The sequence below is a fragment of the Schistocerca nitens genome, chromosome 8 (genome assembly GCF_023898315.1).
Source record: "Schistocerca nitens isolate TAMUIC-IGC-003100 chromosome 8, iqSchNite1.1, whole genome shotgun sequence".
Lineage (NCBI taxonomy): Eukaryota > Metazoa > Arthropoda > Insecta > Orthoptera > Acrididae > Schistocerca > Schistocerca nitens.
In genome coordinates, this window is record NC_064621.1 from 61,687,551 (window position 1) to 61,701,719 (window position 14,169).

The window sequence follows — 14,169 nt, forward strand, 5'->3', positions numbered from 1 at the left end:
CCTCGGGTTTGCAGTGGGTGGCAGCGTCGCCTTGAATCGATGCTTCAACGAGCTTCTCTTTCGTTGTCTTAGTTGCCTGAAGATGACGCGTAGGAAACTCCTGGAAACCCCAAGACGACACTGCCAGTCGGCTTATATCACGAGAAGAACCATTTCTTGTTCTATTCCAATCACTTCCACTCAACGTGGTACTTGCACCCAACATTCTCAGTTATTAGCTGTCCTCCCTTGCACTTTTTTTAGCCTCATATGGAATCCAAATTCCCATCACGCCATTCCACAATTCGGTTCTCAGCAGTTTGATCCGAACACTAATACTTCTGACAAAGAGCGGTGTATTTCCTTCTCCAACGGAGCTTTTGCTCTGTCTCTAAGGGCACCAACATCGACGGGATTTTGAACTGCGTAACTTTTACTCTGTTCTTGTGAGTGAGGTAGGGAAGGAAGTGAAGACGTACGGAAGTTATGATGATACTTATACGAGGTAGTATCGATACTTTTGTTTCGATATCTATGGTATCGGTATAAATAAGAATTAGAACAGCCCAGGCCAACATTCGCGTTCCCGGAGCTGTCCTATTAAAGGCAGGCTGCGGGAGAGACGGCCATATGCCGAAGGCTGTATACACGGGAAACTTAACAAGACGTGTTTGCAATACAGTGTAATTACTTCTAAGAGGCGAATATTGCAGGATACTTTTATAGACAGCATCTTATCAAGTGTATTTATTTTCAACTTTTAATTTCTCTGCCAAAGCAATAATTTTTATAAGTTGATTAAATAAATATCTTAGGTAGTGCTAACACGATGTTCTAGGCACGCAGTCCGGAACCGTGCGACTGCTACTGTCGCAGGTTCGAATCCTGCCTCGGGCATGGATGTGTGTGATGTCCTTAGGTTAGTTAGGTTTAAGTAGTTCTAAGTTCTAGGGGACTAATGACCACAGCAGTTGAGTACCATAGTGCTCAGAGCCATTTGAACCATTTTTTTGCTAACACGATGAGCAAAACTACATAAAGGCTTACAAATAGACATTTAACATAAAAGTTTTGATGTTTTTATACATTTCGATTTTAGAAAATGTAATGTATCTTGAACTATAGTTCGCAATACAATCAAACACAAGGAGCTATGCAGCGTAAAATTTGTTAAACCAAACGAAAAAACTTCACATACATGTGTTAAACCAAACGTTGAAATAACTGTAGCGACTTGTCTGTGCAAGCGAGGATATTGTATTTGGGGGTAACATTTTATATCGATCTTTTAGATTCCTAGATTGGACACACAGGTCGTTGAACTTGGTGCTATCCTGTAAGTCCAGGAGACAGTTTTATACTTCGACCGCGGCCTATCAGCGCGGAAGTTATAACTGTTACCTAATTATTCTCCTCTTACGTAAAGACACTTAATGAATTCAAATAGTTGGTGGTGTCGACCATAAAACATTTTGTTAGCCGTATATTAACTGTTAACTCGGTTTTTCCCTTATGGCCACCGTCAGTTCATCCAGCGTTCCCTGTCTTTCGTCAGAAGACATCATATAGTCTTCGTGGCTGGTGTTCTAATGACGTCCCAATATGTGCTTTTTCAGCTCATAATAGTGCAGAGGCGTATTAATCACTTTGCATGGCCTGTAACCGATACGAAAAATAAGGCAATTCCCATTCGGCATTGAACGATATGGCTTCTCCACTTTTCCTCTTTTGGAGAAGTATATAGACGTCATACACTCAAGCGCCAAAGAAATTGGTGTAGGCATGCGTATTCAAATACAGAGGTATGTAAACAGGCAGAATAAGGCACTGCGATCGGCAACGCCTATATAAGACAAGTGTTAGAATAGTTGTTAGATCGGTTACTACTGCTACAATGGCAGGTTAGCAAGATTTAAGTAAGTTTGAACGTGGTGTGTTATAGTCGGCGCCAAGGGCATACCCAGGATCTGATGGGGGGGGGGGGGGGGGGGCAGGTCATACTAGTCTCAGGAAACAAGGACTCGAGACAACATACAACACTTTTTATTAAATAAAACAGTAAACCAGTGAAAAACTGCTTTTAATAAACATTTCAAATACAAGAATGCACTTGTACAATCCGAGAAAACATGCAGCATTTCTTATTAATTAAAACAGTAAACTAGTGAAAAATTGCGAATATCTTCTAGGAGGGGGCAGCTGCCCCTCCCTCGCCCCCCTCCCGCTGCCCCTCGCTGGGTACGCCCATGGTCGGCGCACGAGCAGTGTGATCAGTATCTCCGGGGTAGAGATGAAGTGGGGGCTTTCCCGCACGAACATTTCATGAGTGTATCGTATAGTCTGATTTAAAGCAGCTGTCACTTGAGGTTTGCGCTGCGAAGTTGCGGCGTCAAGCACTGGCTGGAGGCAGCCGCCTCAGCTCATCGCTACTCCCGGCGTTAGAAAATCGTTTTAAAGCCTGTATCTTCTACAAAAAGTAAGTAAAAAATTTCAAACCCACATGTGATGTATATCTGTACAACGTCTCTCAATCTGTCAAATATCTATTCTTAATTTTAGTTAGGACAAGAGTTACGTTAATTTGTTTGAAACCATTTAAATTCTCGATTTCGCAAACAGCTTCTAACTTATCACGTCATTACTGAAAAACTATTGGTGTCACAGAAAAATATTTTTTACCATTCATTACCAAAATAATGCACTCGGCAAAGAATCCTTAAAAGTTTTCGTAGTGCATTACGTTGCCTGTACATAAATTTCTGAAAACAGCGTTTTTAAGCAACCCTATCAGTACTGAACTCGAAACAAGTATGACGTTTAAAATCTCTATCACTTATAAATATTATGTAAATATTTTGAAATTTACGTACAGTATCGGTATCAGTGGTATCTATAATCATATCAAATATCTTTTCTTAATTTTAATTAGGGCAATTGTTACATTAACTATTGAAGTGTGAGAAATTTTCACGTCCGGAAAAGTTTTCTTCTTTAGATTGCAAATCTCGAAAACTATTACACACATCGAATAACATCTTGGTGTATATACAAAATGAAATAGAATTACACTTTCGTCTAACTTACCGTAAGCAGATGACGAGAGCTGGCCAAACAGTATTTCTTAGTCTCACAACAAGAATAAGAATTAATCAAAATAAATTCACAAACACAATATTTAATGGCAGTAAGTACACTACACACTAATCAGACAATGCGAAAACACCGCTTAATTCAGAGTCAGTGGAACTATCCGTGTCGCTGCTCGTATTGACAGATATAATCAAGTCTTCGACACTTTGTTGTAAGATACCTTCATTGTTCCATGCGTCCTGTATCACGTGATGCACTACCTTCTACCAGTCTTCCGATGTCGCAATTTCAACTGCCTCTTTCAAAAGGCGTTCCACTTCGGTTAATGCGAATTTCTTATTTTCTGCAGCAATATGTCGTTTAACCTGGGCCCAAATCAGCTCTATTGCGTTGAAATAGCAATGGTAAGGAGGCAATTTGAGCACTTTATGCCCGTATTTTTTTGCTACTTCATCCACAATGTAAATCGGGTTCTTTGGCTTGTGTTGCGATACAAGTTCTAATAATTCTGCCCTTGTCAAATTATTGTCGAACTGTACAAAGTTTCTGTAACCAGCTAACAATGTCGTTTTTCCTCGTTGCCTTTGCGGGTGCTTTGTCTTGTATTACTGAATGATAAGGAGCGTTATCCATAACAATGATAGTTTTTTGTTAAGTTCTGGAGCATACAGTCTTCAAACCATTTCACAAAAGTATTGTGGTTCATCTCTTCGTTGTAGTCGGAGGTCTTATTTGAACTGAATAGCAGCAGACAATATGGAATGAAACCTTTGGAATTTCCGACATGTGCTACAATTATCCTTTTTCCTCTGCCGATCGGAACTGCCATACTACCGCTGATGGTACCGTCTGTCCAGCCTTTTTTAAACTGTGTCCTGCATTCACCCACTTTTCATCAAGCCAAACGATATCATCAAAATTTGTCCCCACTAATTCTCTAAGAAAGCGGCATCGCCAGGCTGCAGTATCTTGGCGTTCCATTAGTAACTTTCTGCCAGAGATGGATTTATAGCGGAATCCTATCATTTTCACGACTCGTAACAAAGACGATTTACTACCCTGAAACAGGTCAGCCGCTGTGAGGGTAGCATGTAGTGTTTTGAGTGTTGGATACTCCTTCCTCGAATAAAAAGAGTATATTTGACGACGAAAGGCATCTTCCCGAAAAAGAGTCAAGTTTTGTGACCCTCTTCTCTAGTCGTCTCTTTTTCCCAGGTGTCTCCAATTTAGATGATTCACTTGCCTTCTTTCGTGAATTTCTCCTTGCAGATTCTTATTACTGATCGTTCGCTAACATGCAGAGCAGCTGCAGTTCGCTCGACCACCTTACCCAAAGGAAAGAGAGGCTCTCCTGCATCCCTTCCTCTCTCATAATACTCCCTTAAGGAACAGACGCGCGAAATTTGGCACGGACTTCAATGCGACATGCCTTTAATAGGTTCCACAACGAAACATTGTCTCGAAATATGGTAGAAAATCCGAAGAAATTCTGGTCGTATGTAAAGTACACAAGCGGCAAGATGCAGTCAATACCTTCGCTGCGCAGTGCCGATGGTACTGTTACCGACGACTGTGCCGCTAAAGCGGAGTTATTGAACGCAGTTTTCCGAAATTCCTTCACCAGGGAAGACGAATGGAATATTCCAGAATTTGAAACACGAACAGCTGCTACCATGAGTTTCTTTGAAGTAGATACCTTAGGGGTTGCGAAACAACTCAAATCGCTTGATACGGGCAAGTCTTCAGGTCCAGATTGTATACCGATTAGGTTCCTTTCAGATTACGCTGATACAATAGCTCCCTACTTAGCAATCATATACAACCGCTCGCCCACCGATAGGTCTGTACCTACAGATTAGAAAATTGCGCAGGTCGCACCAGTGTTTAAGAAGGGTAGTAGGAGTAATCCATCGAACTACAGACCCATATCATTGACGTCGGTTTGCTGTAGGGTTTTGGAGCATATACTGTATTCAAACATTATGAATCACCTCGAAGGGAATGATCTATTGATACGTAATCAGCATGGTTTCAGAAAACATCGTTCTTGTGCAATGCAGCTAGCTCTTTATTCGCACGAAGTAATGGCCGCTATCGACAGGGGATCTCAAGTTGATTCCGTATTTCTAGATTTCCGGAAAGCTTTTGACACCGTTCCTCACAAGCGACTTCTAATCAAGCTGCGGGCCTATGGGGTATCGTCTCAGTTGTGCGATTGGATTCGTGATTTCCTGTCAGGAAGGTCGCAGTTCGTAGTAATAGACGGCAAATCATCGATTAAAACTGAAGTGATATCAGGTGTTCCCCAGGGAAGCGTTCTGGGACCTCTGCTGTTCCTGATCTATATAAATGACCTGGGTGACAATTTGAGCAGTTCTCTTAGGTTGTTCGCAGATGATGCTGTAATTTACCGTCTAGTAAGGTCATCCGAAGACCAGTATCAGTTGCAAAGCGATTTAGAAAAGATTGCTGTGTGGTGTGGCAGGTGGCAGTTGACACTAAATACCGAAAAGTGTGAGGTGATCCACATGAGTTCCAAAAGAAATCCGTTGGAATTCGATTACTCGATAAATAGTACAATTCTCAAGGCTGTCAATTCAACGAAGTACTTGGGTGTAAAAATTACGAACAACTTCAGTTGGAAAGACCACACAGATAATATTGTAGGGAAGGCGAGCCAAAGGTTGCGTTTCATTGGCAGGACACTTAGAAGATGCAACAAGTCCACTAAAGAGACAGATTACACTATACTCGTTCGTCAATATTGCTGCGCGGTGTGGGATCCTTACCCGGTGGGATTGACGGAGGACATCGAAAGGGTGCAAAAAAGGGCAGCTCGTTTTGTATTATCGCGTAATAGGGGAGAGAGTGTGGTAGATATGATACGCGAGTTGGGATGGAAGTCATTAAAGCAAAGACGTGTTTCGTCGCGGCGATATCTACACTCCTGGAAATGGAAAAAAGAACACATTGACACCGGTGTGTCAGACCCACCATACTTGCTCCGGACACTGCGAGAGGGCTGTACAAGCAATGATCACACGCACGGCACAGCGGACACACCAGGAACCGCGGTGTTGGCCGTCGAATGGCGCTAGCTGCGCAGCATTTGTGCACCGCCGCCGTCAGCGTCAGCCAGTTTGCCGTGGCATACGGAGCTCCAGCGCAGTCTTTAACACTGGTAGCATGCCGCGACAGAGTGGACGTGAACCGTATGTGCAGTTGACGGACTTTGAGCGAGGGCGTATAGTGGGCATGCGGGAGGCCGGGTGGACGTACCGCCGAATTGCTCAACACGTGGGGCGTGAGGTCTCCACAGTACATCGATGTTGTCGCCAGTGGTCGGCGGAAGGTGCACGTGCCCGTCGACCTGGGACCGGACCGCAGCGACGCACGGATGCACGCCAAGACCGTAGGATCCTACGCAGTGCCGTAGGGGACCGCACCGCCACTTCCCAGCAAATTAGGGACACTGTTGCTCCTGGGGTATCGGCGAGGACCATTCGCAACCGTCTCCATGAAGCTGGGCTAGGGTCCGCATACCGTTAGGCCGTCTTCCGCTCACGCCCCAACATCGTGCAGCCCGCCTCCAGTGGTGTCGCGACAGGTGTGAATGGAGGGACGAATGGAGACGTGTCGTCTTCAGCGATGAGAGTCGCTTCTGCCTTGGTGCCAATGATGGTCGTATGCGTGTTTGGCGCCGTGCAGGTGAGCGCCACAATCAGGACTGCATACGACCAAGGCACACAGGGCCAACACCCGGCATCATGGTGTGGGGAGCGATCTCCTACACTGGCCGTACACCACTGGTGATCGTCGAGGGGACACTGAATAGTGCACGGTACATCCAAACCGTCATCGAACCCATCGTTCTCCCATTCCTAGACCGGCAAGGGAACTTGCTGTTCCAACAGGACAATGCACGTCCGCATGTATCCCGTGCCACCCAACGTGCTCTAGAAGGTGTAAGTCAGCTACCCTGGCCAGCAAGATCTCCGGATCTGTCCCCCATTGAGCATGTTTGGGACTGGATGAAGCGTCGTCTCACGCGGTCTGCACGTCCTGCACGAACGCTGGTCCAACTGAGGCGCCAGGTGGAAATGGCATGGCAAGCCGTTCCACAGGACTACATCCAGCATCTCTACGATCGTCTCCATGGGAGAATAGCAGCCTGCATTGCTGCGAAAGGTGGATATACACTGTACTAGTGCCGACATTGTGCATGCTCTGTTGCCTGTGTCTATGTGCCTGTGGTTCTGTCAGTGTGATCATGTGATGTATCTGACCCCAGGAATGTGTCAATAAAGTTTCCCCTTCCTGGGACAATGCATTCACGGTGTTCTTATTTCAATTTCCAGGAGTGTATTTACGAAATTTCAGTCACCAACTTTCTCTTCCGAATGCGAAAATATCTTGTTGAGCCCAACCTACATAGGTAGGAATGATCAACAAAATAAAATAAGAGAAATCAGTGCTCGAAGAGAAAGTTTTAGGTGTTCGTTTTTCCCGCGCGCTGTTCGGGAGTGGAATGTTAGGGAGATAGTATGATTGTAGTTCGATGATCCCTCTGCCAAGCACTTAAATGTGAATTGCAGAGTAATGTTGTAGATGTAGACACGTATTCACGCGCCTGACTGCGTATAACGACGCCATGTCCGCCACTTTTTGGAGGTTTCCGAGGAGTGTGCAGCTTCGGTCTCCCTCTCGTGCGACTGCTTTCATCAGACATCGTAAACACGCGAAGCTACAAGTCACTCAAATCTCTCTCCCGCACGTCTACAACGGCTCGCTGAGGACTGGCTGGCACAATGCCTCAGTCAGCTCAGCAGAGCGAAGTGGCAACGCAGTGGCAGCCGACAGTGCCGGCTGCCATTGGTTTATTGGTGGCGGGAGCCCAGCAGCCCGTTGCCTGTGAAGTGACAACTACCTGGCAGATTAAAACTGTGTGCCCGACCGAGACTCGAACTCGGGACCTTTGCCTTTCGCAGGCAAGTGCTCTACCATCTGAGCTACCGTAGCGCGACTCACGCCCGGTCCTCACAGCTTTACTTCTGCCAGTATCTCGTCTCCTACCTTCCAAACTTTACAGAAGCTCTCTTGCGAACCTTGCAGAACTACCACTCCTGAAAGAAATGATACTGCAGAGGAATGGCTTAACCATGTAACGTTTGGAAGGTAGGATACGAGATACTGGCAGAAGTAAAGCTGTGAGGACCGGGCGTGAGTCGTGCTTCGGTAGCTCAGATGATAGAGGCCTGCACAAGGCAAAGGTCCCGAGTTAGAGTCTCGGTCGGGCACATAGTTTTAATCTGCCAGGAAGTTTCATATTAGCGCACACTCTGCTGCAGAGTGAAAATCTCATTCAAGTTACTACTAGTTTAAATAATAGTATAAGTATCATTAATCCAGTAAAACATCAAATCTCCGACATAGATAGGGCCACTTATCAGAAGCCTGAATAACCACCTTTTACAGTGCGGACCGTTTCGAGACGTACAGAAAGAGAGTTAGTGAGGTTCTGGACGGTATCGACAGGGATGTGAAGCCATGCCTATTCCAGTGCTATTTCTCAGTTGAGGTTCCATGGCGCCAATAATCCGATCGAGGGGGTCCCACAGAATCTCGATTCGGTTTAAATCTGGAGAGTTTGGTGGCTGGGGGAGTAAGTTTAACTCATACTGGTACTCTTTGAACCACGCACGTACACTGTGAATTGTATAACACACTGCATTGCCCTACTCGTAGATACCATTTTGCTGAGGAAGACGTAGGGGAGGACATGGTCCCTAAGGGTAGATGCACAGTTGTGTTGATCCATTGTGCAAATGACGACACCACCCAGGGAATGCCACCAAAACACACCACTGACCATAGTGCTCTCTCCTCCAGCCTGGACCCTTCCGACAATTGTTGAATGATGTTTGCCTGCAGAAGTTTCACGCCAATGGCCATGTGTCTGATGGAGCGTAAAAGGTAATTCATGTGAAAAGGCCACCTGTCGTCACGCAGTGCACGTTCAGTCGCATTCGTTGTAGCAAACAGTCCGCAAGGGTGCATGAGCCAACTACCTGCTGCAGCAACGTTCACTCAGTGGTCGATGAGGAGACATCTAGTGCGTTTAAAATTAGTTGCGATTTTTGACATTTGGCTGACAAGAGTGGGACGTGACGCCTTTGCCCGGGTAACACCAATGGCCGAGCCGACTTTCCCCACCACGCCGCCAGCGGTTCGGCTGGTAAAGCGCCCCTGTTGCCACACCGTGAGTAAACAAACAGTAACACGTAGTTTCACGCATCAGATGCATCAACTTTCGTGAACTCTCGTTGTAAAGTTATATTTTATGGCTTTGAGGTGTTCTGTAATCCTCAGGTATTGTGAACAAATGTTTTGAGTTGGCGTTGCGTCAATAACAACAGTGCGCTACCTGAATGTGAGATTTGCAAGAAAAGTGTCGTTAAAGAACATGTTCACCGGTTGGGAAGATAACATTCTGCTGCAAAACATTCCTCGGAATTCGACAATAGTAACGGAGGAAACGCCATATCATTCTGTTGTTAAGCATAAAGCTCCAAAAATGCTGTGGAGGAAAGCGGATATTTTGCTCTGGATACAAGGAAATCTAAAGTAAAACCTAGCATGCATAAGGCTAATTTAATGAAACTTGTAATGTTGCACAGGCCAAACCATAAGGCTACCAGGTGGACGAACTGGCTAACGGTAAAGGACATAGTTTAATCAGACTTTCTTCGTACCCTGTTCATTTAAATCCTACTGACAGTAAATGGGCCTAGGTGAAAAGTAATGTGGCAAAAAACAACACGAAGTTTACGCTCTCCGAGGTTGAAATCCTGTCAAAAGAAGCCACTGTAAATGTTACACTACGGGACGGGTCTTTGTTTGTCAGCCATACCAATAAGGTAGTTCAGAAGACATTGATTCATGAAGAACTGTGACGAGTTTTGAGGAATACGTAACATCTCTTGTTGCCATCCGAAAATCTTCTTCTTTTGTCAAAACACAGCAGAGTTTAGAAATATTCATATCTCTGACTAATGCAGCTGAAATTGCGACAGAACCCTGAAATAGTATATTATTAAGTCAACAACTGAGTGCAAGTCAGATCAGTATAAAAATAAACGTGTAACTTCTTCACTTATATTGTTACAAAACCCACAGCTCTTCTCGTTTCAGCTCTGTAGTCGCCATATTAATCTTGTTGTTGTTGTTGTTGTTGTGGTCTTCAGTCCTGAGACTGGTTTGATGCAGCTCTCCATGCTACTCTATCCTGTGCAAGCTTCTTCATCTCCCAGTACCTACTGCAACCTACATCCTTCTGAATCTGCTTAGTGTATTGATCTCTTGGTCTCCCTCTACGATTTTTACCCTCCACGCTGCCCTCCAATGCTAAATTTGTGATCCCTTGATGCCTCAAAACATGTCCTACCAACCGATCCCTTCTTCTAGTCAAGTTGTGCCACAAACCTCTCTTCTCCCCAATCCTATTCAATACCTCCTCATTATTTACGTGATCTACCCACCTTATCTTCAGCATTCTTCTGTAGCACCACATTTCGAAAGCTTCTATTCTCTTCTTGTCCAAATTGGTTATCGTCCATGTCTCACTTCCATACATGGCTACACTCCATACAAATACTTTCAGAAACGACTTCCTGACACTTAAATCTATACTCGATGTTAACAAATTTCTCTTCTTCAGAAACGATTTCCTTGCCATTGCCAGTCTACATTTTATATTCTCTCTACTTCGACCATCATCAGTTATTTTGCTCCCTAAATAGCAAAACTCCTTTACTACTTTAAGTGTCTCATTTCCTAATCTAATCCCCTCAGCATCACCCGATTTAATTTGACTACATTCCATTATCCTCGTTTTGCTTTTGTTGATGTTCATCTTATATCCTCCTATCAAGACACTGTCCATTCCGTTCAACTGCTCTTCCAAGTCCTTTGCTGTCTCTGACAGAATTACAATGTCATCGGCGAACCTCAAAGTTTTTACTTCTTCTCCATGAATTTTAATACCTACTCCGAATTTTTCTTTTGTTTCCTTTACTGCTTGCGGAAAAATATTTTCGCTATCATTTGCCAAAATCTTGTTTCGATGTCTCAAACCATTTATGACATACGAGGAATTTATTAATGTTTCATTGCAGATATTTTTTGCTAACGCTCGATTTCGTGACAGAGCGGTCTACATAAAGGGTGGCGCACGAAATGTGTTACCATTTTGTTTTTGAATATAAACTTTGTCAATACAATCTGAAAGGAACATATACTACAATGAAGAGCCGTCCATGGAGATTTGTTCTAACTCAGCACATGCTCAATATGTCCACCATTTCGTTTCCTAACTTCCTTGAAACGAACACTGAAGTTAGTGATTACCCTACGGCACATGTCTTCCGTTATTTCACTGAAAGCTTGAAGAATAAGTCTTCTGAGCTCCATTAAATCACGTGGACGTTTCGGGAAAATTTTTTCCTTTAGATACCCCCAAAGAAAAGATTAAGGTCTGGACTATCGGGGGGCCAATTTTGTCCGTCATTGAATCGACCTGGAAACCTGAGTGAAATGACCCGCATGTCGAAATGCTCGTGTAAAAACTCCAACACAGTGTTTGCAGTATGTGGCCTTGCTCCATCTTGCATGCACCAGTGCGTGTTGAAGGGCAAGGCAGTAGCAGGAAGCTGTGGAATGAAGCTATTGCGAAGCATGCTCAAATAACGCTCGCTGTTCACAGTTTCTTCAAAGAAAAAGGGTCCAGTAAGTCCGTGACTGGAAATTTCTGCCCACGCTGTAATCCTCGGAGCATAATGTTGTCGTTCATGAAGTACTTGTTGGTTTTCAGTGGCCCAAAAGGGTACATTTTGTTTGTTAACCACACCGTCTAAATAAAAATGCGCCTCGTCTGAAAACCAAACGTTGTTGAGAGTTTCTTCCCTATCCTCCGCCCACTGATTAAACAGTAGTCGCTGCTGTTTGTGTTGTTCAGTGAGCTTCTGTGCACAGGTCATCTTGTATGGGTACATATGGAGGTCACTTTTAAGAATGCGTTGAACGGAGCGTCTGGATATTCCCAGATGCACCGCTGCCTTACTACACGATTTCCTGGGACTTCTCTGTACAGCAACTCGTACCGCTTCAATATTCTCCGGCGAACAAACAGTCTTAGGCCGAGGTCGCTTCGCTTCCAATACTGTTCCTTCCTGTACAAATTTATCGTACAACCTGTGGATGGTCTTCTTGCAAGGGACCCATCGTGTGTTAAACTATTGTCGAAAACGCCTTTTAGTCACAACAAGGCTTTTCGTTTCAAGAAAAAGTAACACAATTGCCGATCGTTGCTGTGTCGTCAGTCTTCCATTGTCAGCCATTGCTGCTTACTAGTCTCCTAGCGGCAGTATCGTGAATTACACGTCATTTCGTAACTCATTTGTTTTTCCAAGCTCTGATGGTAGTGCTGTAGAGATCCCAGCGGGATATCTAATGTGCGTCGTAAATTGTGAAAGGAACAATTGGTAACACATTTCGTGCGCCCCCCTGTATATTCCATTTTCTCGAGATTGGAAACAAAGAGCGATGTCGTTCCAAGTTTAAGGAATAATTCAGGCCGGCCGTTGTGGCCGAGCGGTTCTAGGCGCTTCAGTCCGGAACCGCGCTGTTTCTACGGTTGCAGGCTCGAACCCTGCCTCGAGCATGAATGTGTGTGATGTATTTAGGTTAGTTAGGTTTAAGTAGTTCTAAGTCTAGGAGGCTGATGACCTCAGATGTTAAGTCCCATAGTGCTCAGAGCCATTTGAACCATTTTTGAATAATTCAGTATACTATCTACATTTAATACGCGGCAACATGTAACCTCACACACATGAAACACAAATTCGTAGCGACACATGTTTTTCATTTGCAAGCTAAAGAATTTCTTGCAGCAGTTTACCTACTGTTGAAATATCACAATAATTATGATCATTGACGAAATGATAAGCGGTTCATCATGAAGGTGATGAATTAAACTATAAGATGGGCGAGAACGAGAATTTATTACCAAATAGTTTCTTTAAAATCGTTTGAGAAAGATCGCAGATCGGCCGGCTTGCTTTTCACGCAGCCGAGCGAGCCTGCCAGGTCCTTTGTCGAGTAGGCCTGGCGTTATACTGCGGTCACCTGGTGATGCGCCCAGCCTATGCTGGCAACTACGTTTCCCTCCACTCGCCCCGTACTGAACTGTCAAGAGTCGCAACTTATTTTAAACGCACTATAGTTGATACCCCCTTGGTTCGCCTGGCAGTACGCATCTCTGCAGCCGTCATTCTCCCCTGTTATCTATAGCCAGAAATGCACCACAGTTAGCTCGGCGCCTGCCATTTTGCCACGCGCGGTGTATTCCAACCGTGGCAGCATGCGAACAGTTTACATACTTAGCCGTTCCGGAAACGCTTCCACGTCTGACCCAAAAGCCAGTGATGATGCCGTTTTGGACGTCAGATAAATGTCTCAGTTTCCACATTACGACAAAACCGCACTGTTCATCCGCAGTGTCAGCAAAGAAGCATCGTTTCTAGAGGAAGCTGCCCTGTACAGACAGCGCAGAGTTTACCGGGTGGGTATTGCGTGCTATTTAGTGTGATGGTGTTTAGTTGCGGCTGCTCGTGTTTGAATGTGTTTGTGTGTTGTCAGTATTTAGATTGGACTCGGAGATCAGCTTCTCGTGGTTCTACTGCTTGTCAAGCAGGGGCACAGGCCACTTGTAACAGTCGGTAACGTCGTTGCGCATTCAAGGACAACGGACCAGAGGGCTGTGGGAAGTTCTCACTTTGTAGTAGAACTTCAGTGCGTGCTCTCTGTTAGTCTGCGACCCCCAGAACATTTTATATACCCTCCACTGCCAGTGTTGCCACCTGCTGTATGTGACTGGTTATTGCACGCTGAAGTCGAACATTGGCCGCGGTCACAATACTGTGACTGGGCCGTGTGTTATGTAAGTACACCACACAAAAATTAATCAGCCCCAGGCCTCGCACTAGTGCAGTGTAGCACTGCCTCTGGCCGTTACAGTGGGCTCAGTTTTGCGAGGAGGAGAGT

The 14,169-nt window shown here is 44.9% G+C and overlaps 1 protein-coding gene across 2 annotated transcripts in view; it reads left to right on the plus strand.

Annotated features, from left to right (window-relative positions):
- LOC126198441 (multidrug resistance protein homolog 49-like) overlaps positions 1-14,169 on the plus strand; it is a 439,165-nt gene that overhangs the window by 35,911 nt on the left and 389,085 nt on the right. The window contains exon 1 of one of the 2 annotated variants that reach the window (XM_049934763.1): positions 2,337-2,455. The exons of the other annotated variant lie outside the window; for it this stretch is intronic. The gene's annotated coding sequence lies outside the window, so the exon portion shown is untranslated. Of the gene's footprint in view, positions 1-2,336; positions 2,456-14,169 lie in introns of those variants that run through there. 2 annotated transcript variants of the gene reach the window in all.